Source organism: Ceratotherium simum, chromosome 13 (genome assembly GCF_057802395.1).
Source record: "Ceratotherium simum simum isolate JZ-2026a chromosome 13, ASM5780239v1, whole genome shotgun sequence".
Taxonomy (NCBI): Eukaryota; Metazoa; Chordata; class Mammalia; order Perissodactyla; family Rhinocerotidae; genus Ceratotherium; species Ceratotherium simum.
This window is the reverse complement of record NC_141912.1, coordinates 33,983,307-33,997,706: the sequence shown is the minus strand read 5'-3', so window position 1 is coordinate 33,997,706 and position 14,400 is coordinate 33,983,307. Positions and strand designations below refer to the sequence as shown.

Genomic DNA, 14,400 nt, shown 5'->3' with positions numbered 1-14,400 from the left:
TTAGCCTAGATGAGGAAATGCAAGAAATGATTGAGTATTTGATCAGTTTCTTTAAGAAGGTGACCATTAGTTATCCAAGTAAGGCTGAGAAAATGAAACTTATAGTTAAAAAACAGAGCAAGAGAAAATACAGCATGACAATCATATTTTCAGGGGGTTGTGGAACCCCTGCTTCAGACTTTTTCAGAAAGTTAATAGAGGACGTGGCGTGAGGGAAATTTTTAGAAATTCTAGTCCAAGAGAAAAATTATGTATCATGTATATGAAAATGTCAATTTTATCTTTATAAAACAAAGCACACAATTTAAAATTAGTAATTATAAAATGAATAAACATAAGCAATAAATGCAACACTTAGTAAAAATATTTTAAACTTGTAATGAATTGAAGAAGAGAAACTATATGTGGAAAAAAGAATGTGAAAAAAGATGTGGAAAAAGTCTTAATATCTTCTGAAGTGAGAATGAGGAATACCTGAAAATGACACTCTGCTGCCTTCTCAGATATGACAGTTATTGCTATCCTTTAAAGATGACTTATCTACAGCATTCTGGAGTTTCTCTTTCAGGTCATAGTATTTTTTCTCTATTTTTAAACTCACAAATTTATGTATTATTCTCCCACAAATATTTACATAGTTATTTAGTTTTTAAATTTTCTCAATTGTGGGAAAATACACATAATAAAATTCATCATTTCAGCCATTTTAAAATGTACAATTCAGTGGTATTCATATCTTCACAATATTGTGCAACCATCATCATTATCCAGTTTTAGAATACTTTCATTATCCCAAAATGAAATTCTATAACCATTAAGCAGTCACTACCCATTTTTCCCTCTCCTCACCCCCTGGCAACCACTGATCTATTTTCTGTCTCTATGAATTTGCTTATTCTGGATATTACATATAAATAGAATTATAAAATACATGGATTTTTTGTGTCTGGCTTCTTTTATTCAGCATAATGTTTTCAAAGTTCATCCATGTTGTAGCATGTACCAGTTCTTCATTCCTTTTTTTAAAAAAAATAAAAGACTTAAAAATATTTTTTAAGAGCTGTGTTAAGTTTACAGCAAAATTGAGTGGAAAATCCAGGGCATTCTCATATCCTTCATCTCTCTCCTCAAAGTTTCCTCTATTATTAACATCTTGCATTGGTGTGGTACATTTGTTACAACTGACGAACCAATGTTGATACATTGTTTTCAACTAAGTCCATAGTTTACATTAGAGTTCACTTTCTGTGTTGTACATTCTATGGGGTTTGACAAATGAGTTACACAATTTTTATACATAGATATACACTTATATATCTTATATACCCCTTATGTTTTTGAAGACAAATTTATTAGTAAATATGCTAGCTTTGCCTTATTTTTTATACATAGATATACACTTATATATCTTATATACCCCTTATGTTTTTGAAGACAAATTTATTAGTAAATATGCTAGCTTTGCCTTAATATAAGTTTGATGTTTATTTTGATTTAATGTAATTAAAAGTGTTTTATTTAATAATGTCAGAAGGTTAACTGTCTTTTTCCTTTTTCTTTTTCTTTTTTCTTTTTTGAGTCTTCCTTCCTAATCAATCAAATTCTTTGCTTGTTAGACTTGTGTGCTTGTGCAGGCCCAAAATATAACTATATAGGATCTCCCTAGGAAAGTCTCATGAATATGTGTTTTTTTATCAGCCAAATTCTTTCACTATATATTAAGAAACATATTTTTTTTAGCTCCCCAAATTGGGGATTAATATACTTTCTCAGTTCCAATTCCAGTTAGAAAAACCATAGGGAAGGAGAATGATTGGTAGCTTGAGTAAGATGCCCCAATCACCAAATAGTCGCTGTGGCTAATATGTGAGTAATTGGATTGGCCCTTCAAGAATCTAGTTTCCTCTCACACCTGATGCATAGACAGCTGGTTGTAGTCATGTAAAACATGGCATGGCAACTCTCAGAATAGATGTATGATTGGATAGACCTCAGGTTCAAGGAATAGCACTAGAGAGACTAAATTTCTTAACCTCCCTGCAGGACTTTTTCCTCATTTGTCAGTAGACTATAAATTTCATTAGGACAGTGATATTCTTCTTTTTTGTGTATCCTCACAACCTAGAAAAGTGGCATATATTAGTTGATCAATAAACATTTGTGAAATGCGTTAATAGATCCATAAATAGGATATTTATTGAATGCCTTATCTGTAGAGTGAACTGTGCTAGGCCCTAGAGATAAAATGCTTAATAAGATAATTCCTGCCCTAAGGTATTTCTTTATTCTGGAGAAATATCTTTGCTTTTTGAATATCTTATCATATCTTTATGATCTCTACTCCACTCTACTCAAAATGAGATTGCCAGAGTAGTCCAGCAATAAAGAATTAATTAATGGAGTCAGATGTGGATTCAAGGTCATTACTTTGCCAGAAACCATGGGATACTTGGAAACCCTTCACTGCTTGTTGATTTACCCACAGCTAGAGATGAGGACATGATGGAAGATGTTATCCCTGACATGTCTACAACTCTGATTCCAATAGACCATCTACCTTCATATTTTCTTTCATTGCCTGCCTCCAGCCTATGCTCCCCAATCCCTAAGTTTAGAAGAGCAAAAACTCATTAAAATGAGTAGAGAAGTGACAGGTGGAGGAATCCTGTTGTAGAACAAAATATGAATTTAGTTCCTGCAGAAGAGATACTAAAAACTCATTTGGGAACCTCATGCTGAATATCCTGATTATATAACAAAAGTAAAATATCCAAAACTGAACTCATTATCCTTCCTGTTCTATATTATAGTGCCAATCCCATTTGTTCCTTTTTGTTGTACAAGGAACATGTATAGGATTCTCATGTCCAGAAATCCCTCCTCATCCACCATGTCCATTTGATTATATCTACTAATATTTGTTCAATGTTCATTTACCTCTCTCCTGCCCTTTATTATTTCTTGCTTGTTATATAAGCCCTCCCTTTACTGTCATGAAGTCAATATTCTAGGCTATGGATTTATTCTTCCTGGGTTCAAATACTGGCTTTGCCACTTGGTGTATCAGGGACATTTTGCTAAGGAGATACATCTTCCAAGAGAGGTTATTAAAGGGACTTGTGGTTTAAAGATCTGTTAAGATTGTAGAAGAATCTAAATGGATCTTTTCTATTGCCAGGAAGAGAAGGCTTATTTAACAGGAGAAGCTCATATTTTATATCCTTGAAGACCTAAGCTTGGTGATAAACTGCTGGAGAAGGCTTAGTTGCACCAAAGGCAAAGGAAACCCTCAACAGTGGGAAGTACATGGTCAGAAAGAAAAAAAAAATTGTCAATGTTAGCAATGGCTCTTTCTCCATCAAGGCTGTAGATGTTTCTTCATTCCTATTTGACCTCTTTTTCTCTGAGAACATGAACTGCAACATCAATTCCTTTTTCTAAAGAAAAGGACTCTTCCCTCCCAGAAAGCTTGGGCTCCTGCTCAAATGGATTATAGTTATATATCAGTCCTCCCCACCCCTTGGCAAAGCCCAAGTGTAGACGTCAATGGACACTAGAGCCTGAAGAAAGGGCAAGCTGAGCTACTAAACTTCAAAAGACTTGAACAGATTTCTGTGTATCTCCAACAGTAGTAACACGTATTGAGAATTCGCTCAATTGTGACCCATCCCTTCAAACACCACCGCCTCCTCCATATTTGATAACAAAAATAGTAAGAAGAGAAATTTTCTTTTAAATGTAGCTGTGAAAATATTTACTTCAATACATACTGAGCATCAGAACAGAAGGGAGGCCATGCATTTGTTTGGAGTTTTTTTGTGACAAATTATTGCTCCTCAAAAAGAGACTGGATTTCCCCAAAGGTAATACTAAAGGAAATGCCCCCAGATATTTTTCAGTTGTCTCATTTCTCTTTCTGCCTCTCACTCCTTGAAAGGGGCTGAAATCATACCTAGTGAAAATGACCAGCTCTCCACACATGGACAGCTTTCTTGGAGAACATACCTATGAGAAGCCTGAAAGGAGGTAGCAGAGGTGCTGACACTTCGCTTCTTATGGAGGTAATAGAGAGTTAGCTTCTTGGGGGACATCCATATCACAACTCATTAAATGAGTTATAAATGTCTTTGGAGAAGAATCTGGACTGTTTTCAGTGTGATCTGAAGCTAAGCAGATGGTTATAAATGTGCCAGCACCCTGAAGGCTAAAATAAGGACAGAGGATCCCACAGAAGGTGATTTCAGTAAAAGAATAAATGTGGGACCCATCAACCATATTGTAAAAGGACACAGCCCCAGCCTCCTAGTCCAGGAAAACTCCTATCTGGTGGGGGTGCTGCCTCAGCAATAGAGACTGTGGCTTGGAGGTGAGAGCCCTGACTTCTCCTTCCTCATATGCCACCACCCAGAAATTCTTCCCTGGACTTTCTACAAACCACCCCTCTCTCTTCACTGTATGTGAGCAAACACCCAGAGCCCACCTAGTCCCAGTTCCAGCTTCTGCCCTCGTATTCACTTCTACTTCTCAGTAATGTCTCCCTCCAGTAAAGCAATTCTGGCCCAGAACACTGAAAAATGGTTTCAGATTCCCCTTGCCCCTGGCGTGTTGCAGCGTCACAGTTCCGAGGAACATTCTCTATTAAAGAAACGTGTTTTCCACTCTCAGATACGATGAGGTTGGGGTGAGCCACATCTGGATCCAGAGTAACAGCCACTGTAAGTGTGGGGAAAAAGAAACAAGGGTCATTCCATAATGGAGACTGGTTGGCCTTAGAAAAGATGCAAATACTAGGAAAGGATAATGGAGGAAAACAAGAAGAAGAGAAATGAAAGAATAGGTAAAAAAATTTATGTTTTATCCTGTGTCCATTCATAGGAGACACATGATGTGTAAATCATAGAAGGCCAGAGTTGGACAGGACCTTGGGTAACCATCTGTTCCAGATGGGCTAAGACCATCTGATCAAGAGAGCTGTCTCATCTGAAAATCCCCAGGGTCAGGTATTTCAGGATGGGGTCCTTCTATCCTCCTTCAAATGCCTGTTATTCTAATGCTTGTTCTTAATAATTACACCCTATCATATTCCCAATCGCAGTGTCTCTACTTTCATTTAAGCTCCTTTGGTATCATTTTTCTGTGGGCTTATGTAATAACTAAGTCATCCACTTCTCACACACTCTTGCTATGTTTCTAATGGTTGAAATCCCAGGATTTGGTCAGAAAGATCTGAATTTTGATAATCGCTCTGTCCTTAGTAGCTGTGATCTTCATGAAGTTATTTTGCTTCTCTCAGCCTCACTTTACCCTCACCATGATGCACATAATTATGATACCTCAGCATAGGATTATTGTGAGAAATAAATGGCATAATGTGCAGAGAACTTAGTACTATGTCTTGTCCATGATGAACACTTGGTAAATTTTAGCTTCCAACAGTTATAGTAACACTAATACCAGTAGTAATAGTAGCAATAGTACTAATACTAGTAGTAATTAATCTGACTCTTGTCAAACCAAACATCTTCAATAATTAAAGTTTTTCTCATAGGAATTTGTATGTGGGATATTAGAGTATGTTTTAATTTGTAGAGGATTAAATTAACTAGGAAATGTTTGTGGATGTAGGGATATTTAGAGTAAAGTAGTCTGCACTAGAAGTTGATTATCAACTCATAATTCTGGCAAGATTCTAAGATGGCCAGGGGCCATTTTCTGCTTGTACTGAAATGCAACAAGCTCTTCTCTGTCTCAGGCTGGTTACATAATAGACTTCCTTTTGACTGAAGTACTCTTTCAATGTTATTCACGTGAATAAATCGGCCATATCACTTAAGTCACAGATTAAATATTAATTCATCAGGGAAATTCCTTTAATCCATCATTTTTTCTCATGGAAATCTCTTATTCCTTCATAACATTTATCACAATTTGTACACGCACTTTCTCATGAAGTCAGAGATCAGATCTGCTTTATTTATTTGGCACTGAATAAATAGTTGTATTAATTTACGCTGAATGAATGAACGAACGGTATCAGAATGGTAAGAAATTTGTTAACATTTCAGCATGAAGTTGAGACTCAAATGAAAGCTACACGTAGGTATTATTGGGAGTTTATACAAATGCAAGAGTTTCTCATTTGTATAGAAGAGATTATGTGGGACAAAATAATAAGATGACTCACCTGCTTTGAACTGTTCCTTTCTCCAGTCTAAAACAAAAAAAAATCATATGGGAAATTATGCCATGAACATGCCTTCTAAACTAATGGGATACTTATTCCTTATCCTCTGTATTTTTTGGGACTCCCATCATCAAAATAAAGTCTCCAGAAGATGGCACATTGCTGATAAATGCCCTAGAAATGCCTCATGAAATCCAGGGGTGCCTGAAGCCCCAAGACAACATCAGTTACTCACCAGCATATAACTCTGCTTTCCTCCAGTCTGAAATAAAACAAATGAATTAGACTCTCCCATTCGTAGAACCTTCACTTCAGAGCATGAAATTGTAGCAACTACATGAAATATGAAGGTGTTTGATAGTGTTATACTTCTGTATTCATCACCTCAATGAGAATTCTGAGGTATTTGACTTCTTTTATATCTCCTATTCTATTTCTCACATTTTCCACATTCCCCCAACACATCTGTGATAAAATATGAGGGTCCGATTCTTTTGAGAGAAGATAGGCTTGAATTGTAAGAGTGTATTGTAAAGCCTAAAATTTCATGTGCTGCCTTGACATCTTTGAGCCTCACAGGGCTCCAAATGCCTAACTGAGTTCCCCTTCTCTCACCAGATATGCCCTCCATCTAGCAGAAAAAGCTCCCCATTCAGCTAATTTCCCTATCAGCCAAGCCAGCTGAACCCCACCTGGTCTTCTACCTAATGGGCTTTACCTCCCTGTCAGCCTCAACATTATTCAAACAGGCCAATCACATACTTCCACAGACAACAGGGGCACCTCATCCTCTTGTTACTACGAAGCCTACCTCCCATGGCCCTTGCTGTTCTACTCTGCATCCAAGTGCAACCCCCATGTGGTCCTGCATGGCTTGTGGTGTCCTCCTCCCCCAGGATGTGAATATATGTGATCAATAAACTGCTGTCAATCTCATATGTCCAGTTTAGGGTGTTGTGTGTCTGACCATCTTATTCTATTTAGGGTGGGGGATCTCTCCCTCACCAACAAGGTGAAGAGGAAGCAATCAGAACACAGGGGCAGATGAGATAGTTGGCCCAACTGTAACATCAGTATAACTCACCTTGCTGATATAATTCCTTCCTTCTGACTGAAAAAGAATAACAACCTGTGAGATGCAAAGTACACAGCATAGAGTAAGGAGTCTATTTCCCCTATTAGAGCAAAGAAAATGGACAACTTATCAAGCTCTTTCTCAAGTGACTCTAAAAAGAAAGGAAATGACAAAATAGACTTTACAGAAATAAAAATCCAAGATTTATTTTCTAGACTATATTACTAAGCCCAGATCCTGAATGCTACTTCTGTATACCTAGGACAAGAAATTTACCTTAATTGAGAATTACTATGACCATTTTTTCTAACTGCATGTTTATACCAGTGAGTTTTCTCTCTCTAACTCTATTATAATATTTTTGTCATGGAGGTCCTGGACTCCATGTCTTGTTGAAGGTCTTGGGGCTTAACTCAGTACTACATATGTCTCTGTGTTCCAACAGATGCCACTCATATGCACAGCCATGCTAACAAACCCATAAATTCACAGATCCCACCAAGTCTGATTCACAGTTTTACTTTTGGCTTTACATTCTTTCACTTGTTCCTCCTTGGCTTCCCATGCTTTCTTCTTTTCCTGCTGTCCTTTCCAGGCCAAAAATACAACAGCACCCACAAAAATCCCAAGGATGATGAAAGTCACAGCAAATGCTATCTTCCAAGGAGAGGTCCTAGGGAAGAAGCGTTCTGACACAGGGCCCCCAAAACTTGATCAAAAACATACATCAAGCAAGTCTACCCCATCCCAGGTCCCAAATATCCCCTCCTTCCTTCTGTCCTGTCCCTAAAATGAGCAACACTGACCTGGGATAGAAATAGTTGCCACTTGCTCTTGTCCAAAGAAGGGGTTCTTCATGGAGCAGAAAACTTCTCTCTTTGAGCTGTCTCTCACAATGAGTGATGCCACTATCTGAAACAACCCATCATCATCTTGGGTCTCATCCTCAGAGAGAGACGGTATCTTCTCTCCTCTTGTGTCTTTCCATTGTACCTCAGGCTGGGGAAACCATCCCCTGCCTGTGCATGTCAGCCTTATTCCTTCATCTTCTGGACCCACCAAGAAAATATGAGGACCAGAACCCAAACCTGGAGAGGAAAGTCATTCATCTGAGACCTGAACTCTTTTTATCCAGAATTCCCTAATGTTACCCAGTAACACCAGTGGGGAGATGGACGAAGCACCATAGTTCTCACTGAAAGGATGGGGTTTCTTTTCTTCTCCCATGAGATAAATGGGTATCTGTGATTCTGAAATCACAAGAGATTTGAAGCTGATACTAGAATGTGTATTAATGCCTGTCATATATTCTCTATCCAAGCATATCTGCAATTTGTCATAGAAGGATAATAGAAAAGGAGGAGAGTAAAATTTGTCAATGTTGAATTCTTTCAGGAAAAAACGTCAATGTATCTATATCTATTCTATATCTATATCTATATCATCTATCTATCTATTCCATTTATTGGAGTCTCAAGGAAGACTATCTTTCTGTGCTTAAATTGAGACTTCTTGTAGTCACTTCCTTAAACAGTCTCTGTAATTTTTTCCAAATTTTCTTTCTTCCTCTGAGTAGAGATTATCTGAAAGATGAAGTGAGTCCATAAAGGAGCCAAGGTGTCTTTTACCTCTTCACCCTCACCCCTTCTTTTTCCCTCTACCACCTCTCCTCTTCTTCAACTCTGCAGAGGCTGGGTATACTAGTAGATTCATGTAACAAGCACCCGTATCAAAATATAACATTACCAGAATACTAGAAGAATCCACTGTTTCCTTGAGAATAATGGCTATCCTGACTTCTAAGACTGCATGTTATTTTGTCTGTTTTAAACTTGACATCACAAAGTATGGGAATCCTCTATGTCTGGCTCAGTCCCATTCCAGTTCCTCAGATGTAGGAAATACATTAGGAACCACAGTTAATTGTCTTTTTTTGGCTAAAAATTACAATACAGCTAATAATTTTTACTACCAAGCCCTGACCTGCCTGGCAGGACACACTCTGGAAAACAGAAAGCAGTCTGAAATATAATCTATCTTCTCAGAATTGTCTGAGGGAGCTGATAACTCTTTAGAATAAAGGAAATGAATATAAGTGAGTGAAACTGGTCCTGAGCAAAATGAAGCAGATCAAAGCCTAGGAAGCAAGAACCAATAGACCAAATAGACCTGGCACCTCCTGGAAGAATATAGCCGTTGAAGTTCCACATTGAAATAAGCAGACTTATGTTGAGAAAGAGAAAAAGGAAGAGATGCTCATCCCTGAGCATAGAAGTGGCTGTACTAGGCAAAGATTAACTGAATGGGAGATAAGTGTGGATATATAATCAACCAACTGCTACTAAAGGTTGGACTTATCTTTACACCCATACGTCAATGAAGAGATATGAGAAAGGTACTGATAAATGCTATGACTCCAGTGAGGTTATTTCTGGGGACTGTGGAAATCTTTGACCTCTTACTGGGAAGATACCAAAGTGGTGTCACAGTAACATGGCTCAGGTGAGTTTGTTGCTCTTTTCTTTAAGACCTAATGGATTTGACTTCTTCCCATTAAAGTTACACATAAGGAATACAGATAAATCAGCCTATAGATATCTTGTCAGGTAATATTAAATGAGAAATATTAAAAATAGGCCTAACATATTCAAAGCAAAAGAAAAAATTTAAAAAACAACACATTTGTTTGGGCAGAGAGTATAAAGCTTTAAAAATGGAAACACTATGATATTGTCGAAGAAATGAACAGATAAATTGTTATAACCACACAGAGAATTGAGAGTATACCTTGCTATCTATGAGAAGTTATGAGAAACAATGCATTTCTAAATTGGTGGAGATTTTCTACATTATTCACTAATAGTATAGAGATAAGCGAGTATACACCAGGAGAGAATATTTTGAGAATTCCATGAAACTTTACACCAAAAATATATTTCTATAGATTAAAGATCTAAATGTAAAAAGCAAAACAATAAAAAAGAGATAGAAACAAACTACAACTATATGCAATCAATACATAGAAAAGTCTCACAAACGTAATGGTCAGCAAAAAAAAGAAAAAATCCGGACATAAAAGAATCCATGTATGTGAAATTCAAAGACAGGAAAAACTAATCTATGAGGTTAGAAATCAGAATAGTGATTATCCTTGGGGAAATCGTGACTGGGAGGGGAAAAACAGATTTTTCCTGGATTCTAATTAAGCTCTGTTTCATGATTTGGGTGCTGGTTTTTCAAGTGTATTCGCTTTATGAAAATTCACTGAGCAAGACATTTAAAGTCAGTACTAAATTCTCTATGTATGTTACACTTCAATATATTTTACAGAAAAGGTATTAGGAGAAAGGAAGATAAACTATTTTTGTAATGTTGGTATACAAGGGCACATCTAAGAGCACCATAAAACTAAGAAGACATGAAAGATAATGTTGATAATTCTGACTACAAAATACTTTTAAAGGTCTATAAATGAAAGATACCATAAAAATTATAAGACAAATACAAACTAGGAAAAAGTGTTTTCAACATTTGTGAGTAAAATTGCTACCACAAATCAATAGAAAAAAATTTTTTTAAAAAGTCCTATCTCCAAAAAATCCCGTTAATTAAGGGACATAAACAGGAAATTCAAAGAAGAAAAAATATAAACAGGTAAGAAATACATGAAAAGATATCCAATTTATTTGTTATGAGTGTAATACAAATTTGTTATATAATTTTTTACCTATCAGATTGATAAAAATGAAGAAAAACAAATATAATATTCAGTGTCATCAAAAGTATAAAGAAATGTTCATCCTCACGTAGTGCTGTTAGGAGTATAAACTGGAACAATTACTAGACTATCCATAAATTCAAAGGAATTTTATGATTATCTTGAAACTGGAATTGTTAAATTATAGGATATAAACTTAATCATTTGAGAAATTTATCTTGTGAGAAACAACTTAGATCACTGCAGAGATTTATGTGCAAATATGTGTCTTTAATTATTTTTGCCATGATATAAAATTGAAAACAGTCAATACTCACTAGAAAGTAAATACTCACATAAATTACAGAATTTCTATGTAATGGAAACATTTATAATACACAATACAATCTTTTGTAATTTGTGTATTATATATTGTTAAGGAGGAAAAGGCAAGCTACAGAAAAAAGATATTGTGAGATATTTTAAATAAAAATATGAGTATATGTATATGGAGCAGAAAATTATTTAACATTTTAATATGTTGTTAATTCTGCTTAGATAACTGGTACTTGAGTTTTCCTCTAAAGTTTTCCCTCTCCTGATTCCATTTATAGTATTTTGGCTTCAGGGCTATTTGTTTGGCATGAAGCAGTAACTGCATGAAGAAGATCCTTCTTCCTATATTGTTGAATGTATAAGTTAGTGAAAGCAATCGTGTAACATGGGTGGGAAAAAGAATGTCGATGAGCTAGTGTCCTTAAGGGAAATAGAAAGAAGCTTTGACAGAGTGGAGGGGAGGTTTCTTAAAACCTAAGGAAGAGACAGAGATCTTCAGGTGCCTCTTGAAGAGTTGCATCAAAAGTCTTTAATAATATTCTTGACTTATCTTCTGGAATCAACATGGAGAGATGGAACAAAGCCTGGGAAGATAAGCACCCTAGCACTACCCAGTGAGGGACCAAGACTGCAGGGCATCTGCTGAATCCCAAATGCTATGGGCTGCACTAGACTCCAAGGAAGTTTGCACAATTATCACTGTAGGGATTGTGGGGCAGGAAGCTCCAATAAGAACTAACACATAACTTCACACCAGCCTTATGGGCTGAGGGCTCAAAGACAGATGTAATTTTGTTTTTAAATAAATTAATATGAACATTTTTGAAGATTAGTCTATAAACAGAGATTAAGATCTGCTACATAAATATATTATATATTATAATTATATCATATTATATATTTTATTATATATAATAGTTAATAATTTTAATTATATATAAATATATAAAGAAAGAGAGATAACTGAAAGGGCATAGAACAATCTGGTATTAAAAGCTACTTTAGAAGAGAAAAAGGAATATTGAAGGGAAAGGGAGGATTATCAATTTATATTTTATACCTTTCTGAACTGTTTGAGTTGGATACAATGAGTTATAATTTTATTGTAAATAAAAATGAAAGAGCACCAATGATGATAAAACTCACAGTGCTCAATTCAGTGCTCTATGGATCAACGCTCAGTCCATTCCAGCCTTTCACACCGACCCCTCTCTTCAGGGCCTTTTTCTTTCCCCAAAAGCCACTCAGTTAATGGTTTTCTCTACTTCTGCTTCATTTAGTTACTGAATGTTGATTATTTTCTGACCTCAATCTTCTGGTGACAACTTTTTTTTTCTACAATACCAATCCATCCTGTCATAATCCTCAGAGTCACTTCCTCCAAACAGTGCATTCAAGACTCAACCACTGTCACTGCCGGTTGAGTCTCCTTCCATCACAGTAGCCAACTGGGATCCTGGTCTCTGAGAGCAATGGTACACTATTAATCATGGTGTCTTCCTTCAAAATGTGTGAAGACAGACATAAGAGGGACACAAATAATTTATTGTTATGGTAGATATTTATGGGATTTGTTTAATTTTAAAGTATAGCACAATAAATGTATAAGTAGATTAAGAGCATTTGGGGTGTCTAGGATGTTGACCAGCTTCAAGCATACTTGCCTTTTTTGTCTCTGTCCTGTTCACCATCCTCCCCCCAAATCAACTACAGAACACTTACATTTCCCTTAGAGTGGTCTGTATTCTCAGGTAATTACTTCCCTATCACCTTTAGCTCCAAAATGGCTTCTTCATAATCACTGCCTTTTTTTTTTTTTAATTATTTATTTATTTATTTATTTCTCCCCCCAAAGCCCCAGTAGATAGTTGTATGTCATAGTTGCACATCCTTCTAGTTGCTGTATGTGGGACGCGGCCTCAGCATGGCCAGAGAAGCAGTGTGTCAATGCGCCCCCGGGATCAGAACACAGGCCCCCAGCATCGGAGTGCCAGCACTTAACCGCTAAGCCACGGGGCTGGCCCATCACTGCCTTTTTTAAAAAAACACTTGTACATCCTATTGTCTGAGACCCGGAGACTGTGGATTCTCACAGCTACTCTTCCCTCAGTGATGTAATCTTTTACCAACTCTGCACTCCCTTTGAAATCTACCAGCTGTTCTCCCGCCTGCTCCATTCCATCCTGATACACATACACAGCCTCTGAGAACTCGGAGCGGAACCACCGCAACTCCATGTTCTCCACGCTCATGGCTGGGGTCACACGACAGGGCAGCACCGTGTCTGCCCCCAGCATGGCCACAATGGGCTCCGAAGGGCCAATCACCGAGAATGAATCTGGAATAGAGCCATAAGTGAAAAGACTATCAGAACACGGCATCATTACCGGCCCAGTAGAGCCCCATAGACATTCTCTCATTCGTACACCAATGATTTGCAGCACTCATTCAGACTGAAGATGTGGTAGTGGACAAGGCAAAGTGGATTTCTACCCTTGCAGAGCTTACAAACAACGTTAATCTCATATTAAACAAATGATTTTTTAATTGCAATGGTGGTAAATTCTATGAAGGAGGAGCGAAGAGGGCTGAGAAATCATAAAATTAGAGTTTTTAATCAGGCCTTGGGCATCAGAAAATGCATCCTCATGAAGCTGAGACCTGAACGAATTAGAAGGCATTAGTGAAGTAATTCTAGCTGGTCTTTCTCTCTAAAATAATCACATAATGATTTATTTGCCCTCATGTATGGGTAAATAAATCATTATATAAAAATAAAGGATTTAAAATTAACCCAGGTATGTATGAAAAGTGATGGAGTGATTTAATCCTTCTGTTCAGAGAACAAGAGAAACCAGGTATAGAAAATATAAAATATTCTCACCTGAGCCCCACATAGACACCTGGAGAAGCAGGATAGAGAAGAGGTCTCTTGGCAGAGGGAAGTCCAGAGAACCCACCATCTTTCCCAGAGCAAAGAACAGTATGACACAGAGGAGGGTCCTGAAAATAGCCGGAGTAAAGATAAAAATGGAACCCATAAGGTAAAGAAGTCATAGCTAAGGTGGTTCTCAGTACTTCTAAAGAAATGGCCTCCTGAAGCTCTCA

At 36.9% G+C, this 14,400-nt stretch overlaps 1 pseudogene across 1 annotated transcript; it reads right to left on the bottom strand.

The window, feature by feature from the left end:
* Window positions 1-1,423: 1,423 nt before the first annotated feature.
* Window positions 1,424-14,294, bottom strand: LOC101407485 (butyrophilin subfamily 1 member A1-like; annotated as a pseudogene). Its single transcript, XR_015554090.1, has 10 exons — window positions 14,177-14,294; window positions 13,325-13,630; window positions 13,058-13,097; window positions 8,066-8,349; window positions 7,781-7,948; window positions 7,386-7,410; window positions 7,269-7,291; window positions 6,420-6,446; window positions 6,185-6,211; window positions 1,424-4,713 (listed from the first exon to the last, which is right to left on the bottom strand). The product of XR_015554090.1 is annotated as a butyrophilin subfamily 1 member A1-like (transcript).
* Between the last annotated feature and the right edge of the window lie 106 nt (window positions 14,295-14,400).